Here is a 20,713-nt window from a genome sequence, read left to right on the forward strand (position 1 = left end):
CAAATTCTTATGCCCTCTTTCCGTTGCTTCCCTAAGATGTTTTAAATAAAATTAGCAATAGAAAGTCTAGTCCTAGATGGAACGTGGGACACTCTCTTTACACGCAAACAGATAAGGCCCTTTCTTGTTATCAATAACATCTTTGGAAATAAATTGGCTTGGGCTGAGGACTGTAGGTAGACGGGAACTCAATGCCAATCTGAAAATCAAATATTAAAATTTTGCCTAATGTGATAATCACTTATTTGGTTCCCCAGTCTTTTTTAGGGGAGAGAGATACATACCAGGGAAATAGAGTGGACTGAAGAGCCTTGCAGCCAAAGGATGGTACATACCTCTCAAAGTTCCACTTTTTGCACTAAAACCACTAGCGCACATTTTCTGCAATTTTGAAGTGAGAAGGATAGCAACATGTTTCATTCCATCTTGATCGCAATTAAGATCCTATGTGTACAGATAAATCCACTAAGTGATATAATTAAAATGGGGTTAACTTTCACCTCCATAATTGTTTGGGGAAAGTGTAATGGGAAGGGGACAAACAAATCAAGAGGTCTAATTAAAGTCTTGCCCCTTTTTAATGTGTCACACACATGACACATATTAAAAGGAATGGACATCTATCATATATTTGCAGCCACCATCCTGATATGTTTGAGACAATTCCCATAATAGACACCCCTATATTTGAGGGTGGTCAACTCTGTGATTTAGAGATCAATATCTGGTACACTCCTTGCAAAACAATTGTCTTTATTTGCTTTTTCATACATGCACACACCAACACACACACATCCAAACACAGAGCAAACACAGAGCAGAGGATGAAACTATTTGTCCCGAATGAAAGCAAATATCTGTTCCCCTGGATAATGTTGCAGGTTCCAGTCATTACCCCAATCAACAATGAGCAAGCCCTACACAGCCAGATAAATTTTTTTACTACCGGTTCTGTGGGTGTGGCTTGGTGGGCATGGCATGGGTTGGTGGGCGTGGCAGGGGAAGGATACTGTAAAATCTCTATTCCCACCCACTCCAGGGGAAGGTTACTGCAAAATCCCCATCCCCACGTGTCTCAGTACACGTCTTTGTTATATGTATGTCTTGTTCAGATATGTATTTTATATGTTTTATTGTACGCCGCCCCGAGTCCTTCGGGAGAGGGTGCGGCTAAGAAATAAATATTCATTCATTCATTCATTCCCTCCCTATCAACTGGGACTCAGGAGGCAGAGAATAGATGGGGGCAGGGCCAGTCAGAGGTGGTATTTACCGGTTCTCCAAACTACTCAAAATTTCCACTACCGATTCTCCAGAACTGGTCAGAACCTGCTGAATACCACCTCTGAACCAGGCACCACGTAAATATTACACATAGAACACATTCTGGTGAGAGAGAAGATCCCTGAGAATGGGCTCCAGTATGAGTCCAAAAGCTTGGAAGACTAAACCTCTGATCCTGGTGACTGACCCAGATTGGATCCTGAAACTATTTGCCTTAATTATCCTCCAAATGGTTCCCTAATATTTTGCAAATAGAGGACAGATCACCTGGTGTCCTGCTTTCCATCCTTATTCTGCAGCGCTTCTGTATATAAATTGATTCAAGACAGAATGGCCAAAGGTTACTCCTGTTGGGATCATCCACGCTAACTATTCACAGCATTGTTTCCAAGAACTCTGGAAAGTTCTGAGTCTTTTGATCTATAAGATCAAAAATATATACATAATATGAATATAAAATATCAGCCTGTGGTTGATATTTCTCTCTCTTCCTGCTTTCGCCTGTCTTTGTACCATTTTGCCAATTAACTGCTTTTGATCTTTCCTGATGTTTAATAAATAAACATCAAGGTATATTTTTTTTGCTTGCTGAACTGAGTGGTGGGTGTGCTTGCTTTGACCTAAATGTAAGGATTGACAGGGAATGTGGTGGGGGTGGGGGGGTTGCAAATTAAATTGGAAATTAACAGAGTAATTTCTCAACGAAAGGATTCTGGGCGCAGCAAGGAACCAGACCTACATTATGAACTCCCCAAAGCACTCCAGTCAACCAAACGTACCAATTTATTTCAGATGCTTGGTCAAGCATGCAGCTGAATTCGTAGGGCTCACAGTCCACATGCTTCGTGGATACTCTTATAACATCCTAATTAAGGAGCTTTTCCCCATACTGCACCTACAGAGCTAACATAAAGTTTTTGAAAAGGACAGGAACGTCTGTGGCCAGAAAAGCTCTTGCTAGAAAATGATAAAGAATATAGAATCTGGAACATGAATGCTGTCGATTCTCCTTGAAAAATCCTCTCAGAAGTTTTGAAGGTGCCGCATCCAGAAAAGGCTCAAGTTAGGATAATTTTGATGAAAAAAAGGGGTAGATTAGTTACTGTTTTAAGCAATTCTGAGGCCGAATTCCACAAATAGTAAATTAATCCAATATTCTGATTTAGGAAAGGAGAGCATTGTACACTGTCTTTAGAGCTAGGAATCGGAGTATTGTTTATATCAAAGATATAGAGTACAATTGTAAGAGAGGTGGATTAAAATATCTATCCATATCTACTTATCTCTATCTATCTATCTATCTATCTATCTATCTATCTATCTATCTATCATCTATCTATTCATCTATCTATGTATTCATCTATTTATCTGTCAATCAATCATATATCAACTATCTATAACATCTCTTTCCTTAACTAGTTGTTTAAATGTTATTCTACATCGATGGATGAAAAGCACCTGAAGGCAGGACAAGAAGCAATGGATGGAAACTGATCAAGGAGAGAAGCAACCTAGAACTAAGGAGAAATTTCCTGATAGTTGAAACAATGAATCAGTCGAACAACTTGGCTCCAGAACTTGTTGGTGCTCCAAAACTGGAGGTTTTTAAGACAAGATTGGACAACCACTTGTCTGAAATGGTATAGGATCTCCTGCCTGAGCAGGGGGTTGGACTAGAAGGCCTCCAAGGTCCCTTCCAACTCTGTTATTCTGAGCTTGAATCTTAACTTACTGGCAATATAAAGCATTTGCAGTATCCAGAAAAATATATTCCCTTTGATCAAAAAACAGTTTGTATGTGGAATGTATCAGAAAGACCTGGATATTTTACCAGACAAGGGGAGATAAAATAGATTCTAATATCTGTATAAATAGCAGTACAATAAAATGTGAGCAATATATTCTGTGGAGCCCTTATTTCGTGGACATATTGAAGCAACCTATGGAATTTTTTGTTCTGTTTGCCTTCCGAACTAACTGGAGAGAGACCATTAAACTGAGCCAGTGTTAAGTCCCTTCTCAGCTTGGATATTATATAAATAGAGAAGTGTATTCTCTTCTTTATTATAATAGAAAAGGGCACGTTAAAGGGAAACATGTACATTCAAGTCTAAAACCCATATAAAATAGTGATAAGAAGATCTTGTGTCCCCCCCAAAAAAAGTCAGACCTGGATTGGAATTGCAAAACAAAATGTAACAAAGCAATGTTGGGTATCCAAAAACAAAACAAGCAGCATTATTAGCCCTTTCAGGTAGACCAGACTGAGAAACTAAAGTTATGAATCATAATACCAGTTTTGTTATAATATTACAGCATGAGTATCAAACTCGCTGTGTCACATTGCCATCACATTTTGCGACGTTTTCCCCATTCACAGAGCTGGGGTGGGCGTGGCCGGTATGTGACATTTCTGGCCCGTGGGCCACCAGTTTGGCACCCCTGGGCTACAGTATCAGAATCTTGCAAGTCTGAATGTACTTCTGCCTTACCTTCTTTTATCTTCAAGAGAAGCAGGGAGGGTCAAATCTGAGATATTTTCTCTAATTACGTACCTTCTGTGGGCTCAGATTTCTCTTATCTGACTGTTGTCCTAGTTGCAGCTCTTCCTCCTGTCCCTCAAGATATTCTTACTACCCATTGCAAGCATTTTAAGATTGCAAATAAATACTTTCTTGAAGTTGGATATGATTCTGAATTTGAAAAGCAAAACATTTTGCTGGTGGATCAGGTCTCTACATCTGCAGCCAAGACGTGTTAATAAACCTTGGTGAACTTTACCAAGGAAGAATTAAGTTAAGAAATGGAATGTCAGTAGATGCACGAGGAAAAGGCAGCATTAAATCATCATGATTATAATGATTTTCATTAAGATAATGAAAGCAGAAATGTAATATAGCAAGAATCGTGTTATGCATGTGAACTCAAGGCAAATTACATAAATCTGTGTTATTTGATGCAACGTAGCTGTAAAATTGTTCTTAAAAATGGACTTTGGCCTGTTACAAAGGACCATGAAGTGATGTTGATGGAAAAGCACAATGAAGCTTAATTTGGTGGAATTTATACAACCTAAAGCAGAGTAACAGGATGCAGGCATAATAATAATCCTACGACGTGGCACAGAAGATTTGGTTACAGAGATGAGTCTGTTTTTGTGATATAATGTGCACTTGGAAAATCAGTGGATAGGGGTTTTGGCATAGTTTTCCCAGAGAGAGACCCAGATTAAGAGACTGCAAAATTCCAAACTATATGAGGGAAGGAAGGAATAAGTTCCGGGTAACCATACCTTAGAATCTCTCAAGATACAGTATATCTAGTAGTTTAGAAGTTATGGCTTTCGTTTGGCAAGATTGTCCATTAGGTGGAAGCAAATAAAGGATTGAACTTGAATAGCTTTCACTATGTCATCCTTGGGTTTGGACCTGAAATAAAGGATGAGGACCTAGACTGAATGTTTGTCCTTGCAAAGAATGAAAATGTGATTGGGGATATGAATGCAAATAAGCCAGCCAGCTTTTAGAACTTATTTTTTTAGATGTTTTTGTCTCATGACAATCAAAACAAAGGATGCAAAAACAAGCTGTAACATTCATAGAGTATCACTTAAGGTATATTTGCACCTATCTCCTGACGTCACCTCAGCAAGATAGACCATACCAGACAAAGGCCATAAAGATCAAAAATACTTTTATTGGGAGGAAAAGTAACAAAATCTTGAAGATGGAATGTGTTTCATCCTCCCTCAATTTATCTTCCTGTGTACTAAGAAGGAACTTGTCTGAGATGTTTTCTCAAACTATTTTCTTGGCCTGGGTTCAAGCCCCTTTATCTGACTTCATAGTGGCTCTGAAAGGTGATCTGAAAAGGGAGAATTGCATATGCTAAGCACCAGATTTTGAAGAGCCAGAGAAAGAAACACTGGTGTGCAATATATGCAAAAATCCATATATGGGCCAAAGCATGGTCTGATGAATTAAATCAAGTATTACAAAAGCAGGGAAATGCTCATCCATGATTGTAGCTTGCACAAGCTAAAATATTAAAAATGGAAGATGCATTGGTGTTTTGATAATATGTTGGGAGAGTACAAAATTCAGTGCATGGAGACGATGGGAAAGGGAATGTGGTATAGCTCATCCCCCCCCCCCCCCTTTGGCTCTCTTAAGGGGTAGAATAGAGGAGGGATCATCTGGTGTTCTGCTTTCCATATTTATTCTATTGTTCTTATGCATATACAATACAATACGATACAATAGTAGAGTTGGAAGGGACCTTGGAGGTCTTCTAGTCCAACCCCCTGCCTAGGCAGGAAACCCTATACCGTTTCAGACAAATAGCTAAAGACTTCCAGTATTGGGGCATAAATGAGTATATAAATGAGTTTAAGCTGGAATAACCAAAGGTTACTCCTTTTCTGACTGTCCATGCTAACTACCCACAGCCTTGTTTCCAGGGGCTCTGGAAAGTTCTGTGCCTTTTGATGTATCTCTTTTTTTCCATCCAATTGTGTCCAATTCTCAGAGATTGGCTGAACAATTCCCTGCAGTTTTCTGGGCAAGGTTTCTCAGAAGTGGTTTGCCATTGTCTCCTTCCTGAGAGAAAGTGACTGGCCCAATAGTCCCTCAGCTAGCCTAGTGCCTAAAGCAGGACTAGAACTCAGTCTCCTCATTTCTACCTGATGCCTTCACCATTACACCAGATTGGCTCTTTTGATCTACAGCTCAAGAGATATACATCATATGAATAAAATGAATATAAAATATCAGCCGGTGGTTGATATTTCTCCTTCTCCATGCTTTTGCCTGTCTTTGTCCCATTTTGCCAATTAACTGCTTTTGATCTTTCCTGATGTTTAATAAATAAACATCAAGGTATATTTTTTTACTAGTTGAGCTGAGTGGCAGTTGTGCTTGCTATGACCTAGATGTAGCGATTGACTGGGAATGATGGGTGCAAATTAAGTTGGAATTTAGCAGAATAATTTCCCAAAGAAAGGATTATTCTGGGTTCAGCACAATGGTGGGATTCAAAAATTTTTACTACCGGTTTTGGGGTGTGGCTTGGTGGACATGGCTTGGTGGGCGTGGCAGGGGAAGGATACTGTAAAATCTCCATACCCTCCCCACTCCAGGGGAAAGTTACGGCAAAATACCCATTTCCTCCCAATCAACTAGGACTCGGGAGGCAGAGAATAGATGGGGGCAGAACCAGCCAAAGGTGGTATTTACTGGTTCTCTGAACTACTCAAAATTTCCACTACCGATTCTCCAGAACTGGTCAGAACCCGCTGAATACCATCTCTGGTCCAGCAAGGAGAAAGGCCTACATTGTGAGCACCCTAAAGCAGGCATCCAAACATGCCAATTTATTTCCAGATGTTCTGCCAAGGAAGCCTCTCACAGTCCTGTCCCAATGCCTGGAGGGTATGCAGGCCTGACATGAGGGGAAACCAACTCTTCGCAATATGATACCCATTAACAAAGGATGGGATTTGGGATTACATGGTTGCAACCAGCTTCCTGATTTTTTTTATCCTTCCCTTTGTCCCTACCTGTCTACCTGCTATTGTGTCATCACAATATTTGCCCAAGAATAGCTGTATATTATGTCCGCCGACTGTTCTTGCTTTACATTGAATGTGCAATAAACATGTATTATTATTGTTATGGTTGGTTGCACAGATGTTTTGGCTGGATTTGACATTTTTATCCACCCAATGAGTCTTTCCCAAGGACCTGGGTTAGCAGTTGATATTATTTTATAAAGCAGTTCTGTAATTATTCAGATTTTCTTGATACAAACACAAAGTACACGTCCTTCAATTCAGAGCCAAAGGAAACACGGGGCAAATATGACACTTTTATCATACCACCCTGGCTCAGGAATTCTGGGATTTGAAGTCCACATGTGAAGTCCATATGAAGTCCATACAAGGGTCATAGTTGCCCACCCCATTATATGTGTAGGTTTAGACATTTATTCTTTGGGTAGTTTTAATTCTGCTTCACTCTAAGCAAGTACATAAAATCACCTTTTAATGACAAACTTAAACAAACAGTATCATTAGATATGAAACTCAGCCTACAGCCCCATTCCTTAGAAGCAGGTGTATCTTTCTCAGAATATTGTGGGTGGACAATGTGTGCTAAGTAAGTAGCACTCTGTGAGTCTTCTGCTGATTCCCCCCCCCAAAAAAATGTTGTCGTTCCAACTTGAAGGTGGATTGTGCTTTGCTTTGCCACACTGAATAAATACACAACTCTTGGATAGCCACTTTCCACCCTCTAAAAGACAGTGGAGAGAACGAGCTCCCCTTACAGTGAAGATCAAAAGGAAAAACCAAAACAGACAGGGGACAGGAAGCACTGCTCAGTGACAAAATGCAGGACAGGAAAGAAATCCTTCTGTGATCTTCAAAGCATGAGAGGTTCCATTTAATCTCTCTGTACAGGTCAGTGTTTTCTCAAACTCAGCAACCTTAAGATGTGTGAACTTCAATTCAGGGGGTGGTCTTCAGAAATTTCAGGAACAGGTTCTCTGCCCGGTTGCTGGGTGTGTGTGGCCATGGTGGGCATGGCCTAGTTGGCCTCCTGCACCATGGCGGGGGTGTTTTTGCCTTCCCCAGGTTCCAGAGGCCCTCTGTGCCCCGTTTCCAGTCTTCCAGAATTTCCGTGAGGCCTGTTTTCCCCCTTCCCCGAGCCTCCATGCAGGCACTGCACTGACCTCGCATCCAAAACATGTGGAGACTCCTGGGAGGGGAGGGGCCAGTCAGGGGTGGGATTCGGAGGTTCTCCGAACTGGCTTTAATGTTAGCTACGGGTTCTCCTGAGCCTGTGAGAACCCGTAACAGCCCACCCCTGCTTCAATTCCCAGAATTCCCCAGTCAGGAGTTCCGGGAGTTGAAGTCCACACATCTTAAAGTTGCTGAGGTTGAGAAACACCGATATATCTGTAGGCATATAAACCTTCTCCACATGTAGGGGACGGGGGGAACCATTTCTATATTAGCAGAGTTCTGAAAAGTTTCTTGCACCTTTTTTTCCCAGCAATTATCATGCAATCTATAATCTGTAATGGAGTAGGCAGGTTGTAGGTTGATGAAGAGATGGGCAGAGAGCAAGCATCGTCTTTTCATTAGCTCCCAATAATAGGCATAAGCCTAAAAACAGTACAAAAGAACATTTCCAGCCTTCTGAAAATGAGTTTGAACAACAGAATTTTCTTTTGCAATTTGTATTGCAATTTTGCAATACAAAAAGAAGAAACCTTTCAGGAAATGGAATACCGTTTCGGCATTTAATTCAAACTATGATAGAAGCATTCATAAAAGGTATTTCTTTTATGAAGCTACCATGGTTTTTAAAAACAGAAAATGTTTGCAGTGGTTCCCGTTCACCATTCCCCACTCCCCACCCCAAAATCAGTTAATTTATCCTAGAAAAACTTCTCTTTCTTTCCCTGGTGATTTTGCAGGCAAATAGAAAGACATAACTGAGGAGAACCACTTAACATGCTTCAATCTCAGGCTTGATTGCATGATCAAGGGGTTAATCAAAGGCCTGAAACAAATTAAACAGAAGAGGGGGAGGAAACCCCTCTTGGATAATTATCTATTCTTTGCAATTCTCTGTTGCCTTCCTTCAATCCACGGCAAATAACCAGGGAGGGGGTGTGGCAAGATACGTTGTTCACATGGACTTCCTTGTCCACACCTGTCCCTTTCAATGACAAATTTCATTGCTCCCCTTAGATTGCTATCACTACAGATCTAAAAATCTGTAGAAGTTTCCATATTCCTTTATTTCTGCCAGTGGCAAAAAAGCAGAGACTAAAACAACTACCATATTTCTCAGACTGTAAGACACACTTGTTTGTCTTCCAAAAGGGGGTGAAAATGTCTGTGTGTCTAATAGACTGAATATTGTCAAAGCCCCGCCCACCTGCCAACTATTTTTTTTTTGCCTCTGCATGCTCCTTTTGGGGGGGGCATTTTTGAGGCTTTTTTGGCCCATTTTTGAGGCTTTTCTTGGCCCGTTTTCAAGGCTTTTTTTAAACCTGTTTTTCAAAAAAAAGGCGGGGGGCAAAAAAGCCTAAAAATGGGCTGGAAAAAGCCCCCAAAACAGCCCAACAAAGCCCCCAAAATGGGCCAAAAAGACTTGAAAATGGGTAGAAAAAAGGCTTGAAAAGGCCGAACAAAAAGATCCGGAAAAAGGGCCAAAAATGAGGCATGGAGAGGCCAAAAAACCTTTTTTTGGTTTTCCTCTTCTAAATTTAGGTGCGTCTTATAATCAGGTGCGTTTTATAATCCAAAAAATACGGTAATATCAAGGAACCTATGGAAATGCTCAATGTTCTCTAGGTCCACTGTCCTACATGTAAAGGAGGTTCTGGAGACTTTTTTTAAAAAAAGAAAAAATCTCATCTCCATAACATGTTAAATTTACATTTTACAAAAATAATTTGTTCTGGAAGCGACCTCCTGGACTGGAGCTGAAAGGCGAAAGCAGAAGCAGTAGCAGTATGCTCCGTCCCATATTTGGTTAGACCAGGTTGTCCTGATAGACCAGTCCCACCAGAAATCAATCAATCAATCTCAATCTCAATCTCAATCTCAATCTCAATCTCAATCTCAATCTCTCCCTCCCTCCCTCCCTCCTGTCTCTCACTCAATCCACCCAATTTTTCTCTCTTATGTCTCTCACAAACTTCTGCGGTATGTAATTGCCAAATACTTACATCAAAGCATAAATAAACCAAATAAATTCATTTACATTATTCATATTTTCTCTGTTTTCTTCCTCTTTTATTTATGCCTTAAACAACAGTAAATATCACAATAATAACATTTTTTTAAAAAAAGAAAGCCTGCAGGAGGCCGGCTGATGATCAAAAGGCTCTGATATAGAGCAATTCATGTTTCTTCCCTGCAATCGCTAACGCATCTTAACTTGAGCCATGTTATGTTCCCATGTGAGTGATAAGCAATGATTTATTATGAAGTGTCATGAAATCGGAATGCCGTACAGTGAGAAATGAGTGAATGGGAAATGCTTTCCCAGTTTCCCGGTCTCATTACTCAAAGATGCAGAATCCCTTTTCAAAGCCTAATTCCACTGGAGGTTTTTACTGAGAATCTTGCTTTGCAATGGAAAACAAACTTTGACTGTAATCTCCTCTCCCCCTCCACTACCTCAAAAGTAGCCTTGCAGTCTGTTGGTTGAACAAAACATTCAACCATTATATTGGAGATTGTTACGGGAATAATCATGCAACTCACATGAACAATGCAGCACCTAAACCAAGGAATTACGGCTTTCAAATTAAGTGATTTTGATATTTGCTTTTATTTAGTGCATTTTATATGCCACTGTTCTTCCATCATAGAACTCAAGGGTACATGTACATGAGATTCCCAAGACAGACAGCATTCAGATGTATCTCTTTTCTGCATCAGGTGGCCTTAATCTATGATTTTAAAACTTTTAAGAACGTGTAGAAAAACTCACAAGTTGTTCTGACCCAGGCTTCCTTAGAAAGCAAGAAGCAAAGTCTTGGTCCCTGCAAAACCTCTTTTGTTTACACAACTTTGAATTCCTTTCATTCACAGTCAGCAAGGCTTGACAAACAGTCTTGCAGAGGAATGCTTATCCACATGCACCTTATCTCGTTTGGAGAGCTGCCAAATAACTAGTTTCCAAATGCAGGGTAAGGCAATCTTGGCACAGAGTCTCTTAAAGTAGCACTCAGAACGTTCCACACTTGAACCGATCAAATGAACGAATTGTTTCCTGCAAAAGCTCACTCCCCGTTCATTCCTCTTTTGTTTCCTAAGGGAGGAGGCCAATCACCTCCAAGGTGTGGCTTAAATTAACCCTGCTTTCTTAGTTGTTCTTGTCTTCTGTGCATGTGCACACTGGGAACAGGTTCCAGCTGTTCTTCTGCCTCATTGCTGTCTAACTCCGAGGCAGAGCTCTTGTCTGAGCTTTCCTCAACCCCCAGCGTTCCTCCCCAATCTCCTCACTGTCCAACTCTGCTACCAGCTCTGCTGGCCACCATAACACAAGTTACTTTGTGTCAGACCAAGTTATTCATCTCTCTCGTCCAGATTGGTATATTCCAGCTAGCATCTTTTCTCCATAATTATCAGTAAGCCTACCTTACTATTTTAAAAAAAAAAAATCCAGATAAGGGAGATTAGACTTACTTACTTGGTTCTGTCTTCTGCATGTAAAACATGCTAAACTATCAGCTATGGTTTGACCCCAATTCCAATTCAAACAATAAGGGGGTATTTATTTGTTTGAGAGCTCAATGCAATCCCCATTTTAGAGGAAATATACCAGAAATTGCCATTTTTTACCCTCAAAGGTTGCATACAGTATTTCCTTCTTCTTCAATTCCATGCAAAATAAATTTGCAGCTCTAAAAACAGAAGACAATCTTAGATAAGTTTTCCAAAATTGGCACAAAGTTCTTGCATTTCATTCAGTTAGTAAATAATAAATAGTGATAGTAAATAATAGTAATAAATGGATATGTGTGGGCTTCTGATATTTCACTGTGGCTTCCCAGATTGCAATTAAACTCCAAGGAGAAACATCACAAAGGACCCTCTTTCCATAGGACTTTTTGAGATCATGGAAGACAAGACAGAGTGTGTGAGACACACTCTGTCTTAGAGGGGGGAGCAATTTCTTGTGTTATCTCTCAATATTAAGCTCAGAAAAAAAATCAAAAGGACATTATGGAGGAGACAGGATGCCTCTCTCATGGGGAATGAGACTTTTGGGGCATTGGAAAACCATGTCAGGGGAAAAATCACCCTGAAGAAAAATGAGGTCTATGGATCGGGCTGATTTCCAACAGCATATGCATTAAGATATTGAAGAAAAGAAAATAGTCTTGAGAAGCATATTCTAATTAATAAACAAACTTTAATACGAAAATAATAAAAGTAAATAAAACAAAAGCTAACTAATTGTTACATTTTTGATAAGAAAGTTCCGTCTGCCAGCTTGGCAGGCGGACAAAAGTTCATCAGAAGCTTTCTCTTTCTCCTTCGCCTCTCTCTCTGGAATGTGTGAAGACATGCGCAATAAATCACTTTCAGATAACTTTTATGACCTGCGCAATAACTCTTTCTCAGTTTAACTCTTCAGTGTCAGTTTTCAGTCAGTTCATGTCTAGCAAACCTTTTAACATCGTGACAAACCAACCCTGAGATGCCAAGTCAGTTTCATGCACAGATGCTTTTCTTCATTTGGACCGGCATTGCCAAACTAAGTACAGTCTAGAGCAGTGTTTCCCAACCTTGGTAATGTTAAGATATGTAGACTTCCTCCTCCTCCTCCTCCTCCTCCTCCTCCTCCTCCTCCTCCTCCTCCTCCTCCTCCTCCCCCTCCTCCTCCTCTTCGTCTTCTTCTTCTCCTCCTTCGCTTTTACCACTTTGGGTATTGAGGGAGATACAAAGTTCAGGTTCTTGCATTTCCTGTGGCCTCAACCATTTTTATTTGATGTTGCAGTGTGTCTTGGATGTTGTCTCTCCATCGTCTTCTGGGTTTGCCTTGTGTTCTTTGGCCTTCTCCTCTTTTCGTAAATGCTTTGCATGGTATAGAATCCCAAGACATTTTCTCCAGATGAGCAAAATACTTCGTGTGTGTGGAAGTGTGGACTTCAATTCTCAGCCGCCCCCAGATAGCTTGGGGAAACATCTAAAGCTCTGATCTAGAGTTCCTGCACCTTGGCTGGTTTATAGGATTTGAAAGAGTCCACTTGGTCCCATTACAGTACTGAAGATCATAGAAAGTAGTCAGGTGCAAGTGTAGCCAAGCACAATCCTGCTTAATGCAGAACCTGGAAAATCTGAAGGAGTCATTGTACAGTTTGCTACCTTGTTAAAAAGAAGGAAAAGCTCTGGAGAGCATGAAATCAACCGAAGTGTAGCCTTTTTCTTCTGCTTCATTTCCATCCGTATATGTAGAGAGGCTGAGATTCCCAACACAATTGTTGCTGTTCCTTCTCAAAAAAAGGGTTGACATAATCTTTCATTTAGGAAATGCATCAGTGATGAACGAAGAAATATTCATGGCAGCATGAGGGAAAAGTGAAAGGAAATAATTTTTAAAAAGCTCATTAGTTTGATACTCTCTTGACCCATTTCTGACTTCTCATTTTACTGGGGAAGGAAAGGTTTTTGACAGAGAAAACTAAGCCTACATAAATTAATGTATTTCAATATTATGTGCCTCTACTTTAGTATAAAGTACTTTTTGGACATCAACAGGGGTGACAGTGAAGGCTTCGGCACTATTTCGTACGTGGGTTTGGGTGTCTTCAAATGTTCATTTTTTCCCCCCTAAGGGAGCAATGGGGCTAAAAGACAGACAAACCAGATTTGCAAGGGAAAGAAAAGGCAAAACCTTTTGGATTAACCTTTCACTGAGGAATCTGATCAAGAGATGGAAGTCTGATGAATCTTAAGCCCAAGGAGGAAAGGAAGCAAATATGTAGGGTGTCCAGTGGTGGGATTCAGTGAGTTTGCACGTAATCAGGAAAACCGGTTGTTAGCTTTCTAAGCAGTTCGGAGAACCGGTTGTTGGAAGAAATCTCCTATTTATTTCCACTTTACATGGCTAATCCTGTAAGGAAGGAAAAATTATGGTATTGTTTCTAGCCTAATCTTTATTGCCCTGCTTACCGAAACTGCCTTTCCAGTTAACCCTTAGTACATTGTAACAGCTAAGGCAAAGCGCCCATTGACGTGAGTGACATTGAGTTGGCCAGGCCCCCCCATCACATGACCACTGAGCCCCGCCTACCCAGCTGGTCATTAGGGCAGAGAATCAGTTGTTAAATTATTTGAATCCCACCACTGAGGGTATCCATAGATATGGCAACAGCAAGGTAGGAATACCATTTCAGACAAAAGTCTGACCAGTCTCTTCTTGAAAGCCTCCAGTGTTGGAGTACCCACAGTTTCTGAAGGCAAACCATTCTACTTGTTGATTGTTCTCATTGTTAGGAAATCTGTCCTTAGTTCTAGGTTGCTTCTGTCCTTGATTAGTTGATTCTTGTCTTGCCTTCTGCAAATTTGGAGAATAGGTTGACACCCTCATCTTTGGAACACTGCTATCATGTCTCCCCTATTCCTTCTTTTTACCAGACTAGACATACCCAATTCCAGCAACTGTTCTTTATATGTTTTGGCCTCCAGCCCCCTAATCATCTTTGTTGCCCTTCTCTACCCCTTTCAGGATCTCAACATTATTTTTATATTGTGGTGATGTTTCAGAAGTTAAAGAAATGAGATAAAGAAAGGTGGAGTTAAGGAAAGAGCAAACAAATGAGAAGAGGAGCTATGAAAAAGAATCTCAGCAAAAGATTGTGCACCATTGGGAGGAAAATGGAAGATAAAATGCTTGGCAGGAAAGGGTGTCATGCAAGCAAAAGCTAATTAGAGGTGATATGTTTAAAGATGTGGCAAACCAAGCTTGTAGCTTAGCTAGAAAACCTTGGCTTATACCTTCTGGTTATCACACTGACACACTATAAGAGTGGCTTATTGTGGTGTCTGAAATGTCTGATGGATTATTGCCAGAACAGGCTGTAAAATCAATGAAAACAAGCCATGGTTTCTTTCTCTGGTCACTTCCAGAAGAATCCATTGTAGGCCTGTGGGTGACAGAAGAAGACAGGTTTACAATGGAAATACAGGTGCAATGGTTCAGCGGTTAAAGACGCTGAGCTTGTCAGCTGGAAAGCTGACAGTCCAGGTTCGACACCCTAGTGCTGTTCAATGGAGTGTGCTCTCATTACTTGCCTCAGCTCCTGCCCACCTAGCATTTCAAAAGCATGCAAATGTGAGTAGATAAATAGGTACCACTTCGGGGGGAAAGATAACAGTATCCATGTGTCACAGCCAGTGGTGTATTAACCATTAAGCAGACTAAGCACGTGCTTAGGGCACCCAAAGGGGGCACCACAAAGTTGAGAAAGTTAAAAAAAAAACAGTATGTACAAAGGAGGGGGGCACCAAGACCTGTCAGTGCTTAGGGCACCAGTGAGCCTTAATCCGCCATTGGCCTCAGCATGTAGTCTTGCTGGCTGCATGATGAAGGAAATGTTTTCAGACAATGCTGGCTCCCTCAGCTAAGAAACGGAGATGAGCAACACCCCCTAGAGTCTATATGACAGGACAGGGGAAAACTTTACCTTTATCCTTACAATGCAAAGGATAATTAATTCACACATAATTTATATTACTATTTCTCTTTTTTATCTCTTTTCTGTTTACTTTTTTTTAATCTTTCCCCATAAATGAATGCATTACCCAAAAATGGAGAATCGGGCAAAGGGGCCCACTTGGGTTTACCCAGCTTCCCATGGACAAAAGTCCAAAGATTAGGAAGAACCAGAATAAACAAATAACTGGATCCAAGACAAAAATAGGATATGGTTTAATTAAATGATTTAAATGTAGTTATGATTAATACATTTCATGACAATTCCGTTAGCCAACAATTACTTCAATACAGTTATTACAGCCTATGCATCTTTGAATGTTGCTCTTCTGTTACATTAAAAGAATGGCGCCTTCCTTGCTATAGTCAGTGGAAGCTCTATAATCACTGCCCTCCAGATGTTGGAAGAGGAGAGACTCATAAGCCCCACACTGATGGATTGGACCCCTAGTTTATCTACTGGTAGTGCAACTTATTGAACAAGGAAGCCTACTAATCTCCTAGTAGAAGACCTCCACAACTGTCCCGCTGCCATCAAGCCTAATTGTCAGTGATCTCACCAACTTCTATTAAATGGACCAACCCTTTTTTGAAGCTAGCCAAGCTGGTAGCCCAACACTATATCTTGTGGTTGCAAAGTCCAAAGTCTGATTATGTATTATGCACCTCTGATTTACAGCTTAACTTACTATTACGCATCAACATTCACATACAGGGTTTAAACCCTGGATTTTGTAACACTTTCTCCCAACATTGAAAAATCAGGGTGATAACCTGCACCTCTCAGGTAACATGCAGCTCTTAGATTGATTTATTGAGAATCTGGCTTCCCTTTATGAAAGGATATCATAAGCAATTTAAACTTTTGATGGGATTGATCAGTCTCTTCCCATCTGTCCTACTGCATGTGAAGAAAAAGAGATGTATTGTAATAGGTATTGCCAAAAGTAAATTCTCAACTCCCCAGGTCATGGTTGTCCCAAAAATGTTTCCTTTTTTCCCAAAAGGCAATTGCGCTTTCTAGGTGTTTTCTTTGAAAATGTTTTGCTTCTCATCCAAGAAGCTTCTTCATAACTGAAGAAGTTTCTTGAATGAGAAGCAAAACATTTTCAAAGAAAACACCAAGAAAGTCCACTTGCCTTTTGAGGAGCTCCCCCTTTACACACACACACACACACACACACACAGAGAGAGAGAGAGAGAGAGAGAGAGAGAGAGAGAGAGAGAGAGAGAGAGGGAGAGAGGGAGGGAGAGAGAGAGAGAGACCTACCTTTGGGATGGTCACAAGTAAAGAGGAAAATGTAGGTACACCAAAGAAACTCCAAAAGAAAGAAAATGAGAAAAAGAATTAAAAGGGAAAGGTGTAAAGAAAACAGCACCCCCTCACTCCTGGGGCCCCATCCATCAGTAACTTCTGCTCTCTCAGCACCATCAGTATAGTCTCCAAGAGGTTCAAAGTACTGTTCTTCAAGTCAAATTCAATTCCCAGTGACTTCACAAGTATGAATTTCATGGGCCGGTCCACCACCAAACACCCCCCCCCCTCAATTTGACTAACAAAAGGAGGGGGGAATGTATAAATGGGCATCATCACAAAACAGGCTTCTGATCCCAAAGAAGGATCTCACCAGCATGGGCAGATTAACATGGTAGGATGCACCTTTGATGAACCATTGGTGGTGCATTGGTTAGAATGCAGTATCGCAGGCTGACTCTGCCTACTGCCAGGAGTTTGATGCTTACTGTCTCAAGGTCAACTCAGTCATCCATCCTTCCGAGGTTGGTAAAATGAGGAGCCAGATTGTTGGGGGCAATAGGCTGACTCTGTAAAATGCTTAGAGAGGGCTGAAAAAGCCGTGTGAAGCAGTATGTAAGTCTAAATGCTATTGCTAAGCAACTTAGCGTTCAAGAGATGACCTATTGATTTTGCTACCCACTTTCATCCCCTCCAAAATGGACACATCTCTGATGGTGCATGACTCGAATTATGGCTTAAAGTGTGTGTGTGGGGGGGGGGGGGAAGACTGCATTGTTATTTGCATTGTTGTTTTTATCATTTCTAATTGCAGGACCGATGCCTTAATACCCAAGCCCGCTCTGAACTCACTTCTGCATGATGCACCACTCCTGACATTGAACTTCCAACCACCTAGACAGAGAAGACTGCCAAAAGAATGATAATAATAATAATAATAATAATAATAATCTCCAGCTATTCTTCTTCATCCACACTAACAATTTTGGTAATGAAGTATTGATTTCCACTCCCCTGCTTATGGACGATATTAGATTTTCATTGATAAACTGCGCCAAGGCTGCCTCACCGCCACTGTCCCTTTTTCGCTGTCAGTAAAACAAAGTACCACTGAAGTAGGATAATGACTGAAAACATTGATGTACTTATTTTGTCAATTTGTAACACTCAACGGGGGGAAAGGAAGAAAAAAAAAGGAGTACAATTCTTCATAGTTTAATGTCGAGGCATGTTCCAGAAGATGCAGTCACACTAGAAGCTTTTGCTTTTCATGGTAATGTCCATTTCCTATTTATAACCCCTTTGGGATAGTTTGTTTAAAGGAAATGTTTCAACTCAGTGCAGCTATTACCCACACCTGGCCTGCCCAATCCAGTCATTGCACCAGGGATCAATACATCACCGTAAGTAGAAGAATTATTAAGTTAAAACAGATTCTGAGCCAAAAAAAACTCGGAACAGCGTTAATCTTCCCAGCAAGTTGTTCAGATAGTTATATGGTTAACCATGTTGCTGCCAAAGATTTGTTGAAAAACAGATTTCTGGTTTTGTTTTTGTTCGGTTTTGCATCTATAATACATATTGTCTTCTCTCTCTCTCTCTCTCTCTCTCTTGTTAATGATTATTATTTAAAATCTCCACTGTTCTGTTTCTCAAGATGTATGCAATGGAGTGGATTTTTTTTTCCAACAAGCCAGCAAAGATTGTGTGTATTCAGTGCTAAAAACAGTGAATTATGGTACAGTCATCTCTTGCTTGTATTATTGAGAACATTTTTGTAGACTACCTTCTCTGGTCCGGTGGCTTTCTGATGGGTTTGGAAGAGAAATTCCAGATACAAAAAATCAAAAGAGGGGCCAGATTGGAGAATTTGTTTTTCAGATTTTCTGTAATATGACAAAAACTCCATTTACCCAGGGTGGGTCGGGATGGAGAACAATGTTGTGCACTTCCTGATATCATTGTGCAACCGACATTATGATGTGCATGGCATTATTGTTGCTTCTTTAGATAGCTATGATCAGAAACATTGCCTTTTGGTATCTTTTCAGAATTCCTGCTTAAGTTCAAAAGACTCTCTATTGCCTAGAAAAGGGGAGAAATGTTTTGTTTTTAAAATGGTCCCTCTCAACTTTTCTTTTCCATTAAAACTTTGGAGGTCCTGATTTTAATTTGTGGAATATTCACGTTAATAATGAGATCTAATTAAGACATCCATTAAAAGCCCGTTAAAGTTAATTTAACGTAAAAATTCCAATAGAACCATATTAGATTTTCTCCATTAAATTAACGTTATGGATTTTTAACGGATGTCTTAATTATGTGTTATTATTAACAGGAATACTGTATTACACAGACTAAAATAAGGTTCGAAGTCAATTCAAAAAACCTTCCAAGACATTTGCATGGAGCAAATTCTACAGCACCAAGAGATTTTTTTAGATAGGGGTTAAATAGAGGCATAACCTTCTTTTTCCCAGATTGTCATTTCCCATGTAATAATGCCATCCCCTATGAGAAAACATGCTTGTGCATAAGGACAAAGCAGAAATAAGACCGAATAAGGGCCATTTTTGCTCTTCAAAAGACAAGTGAATTCTGTCCTGTAACCATGAAAATACATGAGAGGGGGGAGGAGAAGACAGAATCATTAGAAGAATAAATACTGTAAAAGACAACATCTGAAATGAAAGGTAAAGCTAGTCATACGTAAACAAAACAGATCACATCACATTTTGTGTTGCCTTCAGTTTTCAAGAACAGGTTTTTTTTTTTTAAAAAAAGCTGCTCCATCAGAACTGAGAAATTCTGACAAGATCCCTACATTCAACAATCGGCGGGGGAGGGGGGTGAAGAGGGGAAAATTCCCTCCTTATTTACCTCCTAGGGAAAGAGCTGCCCTTACGCCACATATAATAGCAAATTGCTTTTTTTTTATGGCATGCATAACCGAGATGGGGGGAAAAAATATGGCGCTTGAGGGAAGGAGGGAAAAAGGTAAATGAAGTTCCAGGAATGTCATTCTGAAGTAATGAGGCATGGACAGAAAATATACCCCTCACATCATCGGATTGAGATGGCAGTCGAAATAGCTTCATTGAAGTGTCAGCACTCATCCATCAATCAATCATCCACGAGGGAAAAAAATAGCAACAATACAACCAAGTAGCTTTTATGGGATTTACTCATGAGCATAGGGAATAGCTGCTCGACTGTAGTCCTGACATGAAAGCAAGGTGCTGATATTATTTTTTTATGATAGGAGGATCATAAAGTGAATTGAGAACAGTGAGGTCTGTCTTTGCTTAACCTACTCAACTGGAAACAAACGGAGCTCAACTGGAAACGAACGGAGCCTTCGGATGGGTTAAGATGGAAGCAAATCACATGCCGCAGCGGGCCACTGTCTGTGGATGACAAGAGATGCTATTACGGACAAACTGATGCATTTAGCGTGGATTTCCTCTGAAGCTGTTCAGTTGCACTAGGCCAAGTTGGAGATAATTCAATGAAGTCCTAAAGAAACATGTAGCTGCTTTGCTGTGTGGATTAGGATGAGGTGGGAAGCTATAGAAGTTATTTTGGGGTTTAGGAGAGATAAAATGTCCATACTTCCAAAAGATCTACTCATTACCTTTCTAACAATTGTTGCAGCTTGATGCAATGCAGAATGAAGGTTCTGCTAAATGGGAAGCACTTAGGTGCGTATAGTGTTGTAATTGATAGGAGCTGAAAATGACATTGACACAGAAGGTTGTTTTGTGCATAGATGGGAGAATCTTCCGAGTAAAATATTGCCTCTGCCTTAAGATTGCAAGGTGATCCCAGGTAAATCCCAGGTTACAGCCAAATAATGAGCATTAAGACTTTCAAAACCGTGATATACAGGTAATCCTCAACTTACAGCCACAATTGAGCCCAAAGTTTC

General features: G+C 40.4%; 1 protein-coding gene across 1 annotated transcript in view; it reads left to right on the forward strand.

Annotated features, from left to right (window-relative positions):
* Positions 1–18,464, forward strand: part of TSHZ2 (teashirt zinc finger homeobox 2) — a 447,664-nt gene extending 429,200 nt beyond the window's left edge. Inside the window, exon 3 of the mRNA XM_081947881.1 lies at positions 17,600–18,464. The gene's annotated coding sequence lies outside the window, so the exon portion shown is untranslated. The remainder of the gene's footprint in view (positions 1–17,599) is intronic.
* Positions 18,465–20,713: the final 2,249 nt, after the last annotated feature.

This window comes from Natrix helvetica, assembly GCF_964273705.1.
Source record: "Natrix helvetica genome assembly, chromosome: 3".
Lineage (NCBI taxonomy): Eukaryota > Metazoa > Chordata > Lepidosauria > Squamata > Natricidae > Natrix > Natrix helvetica.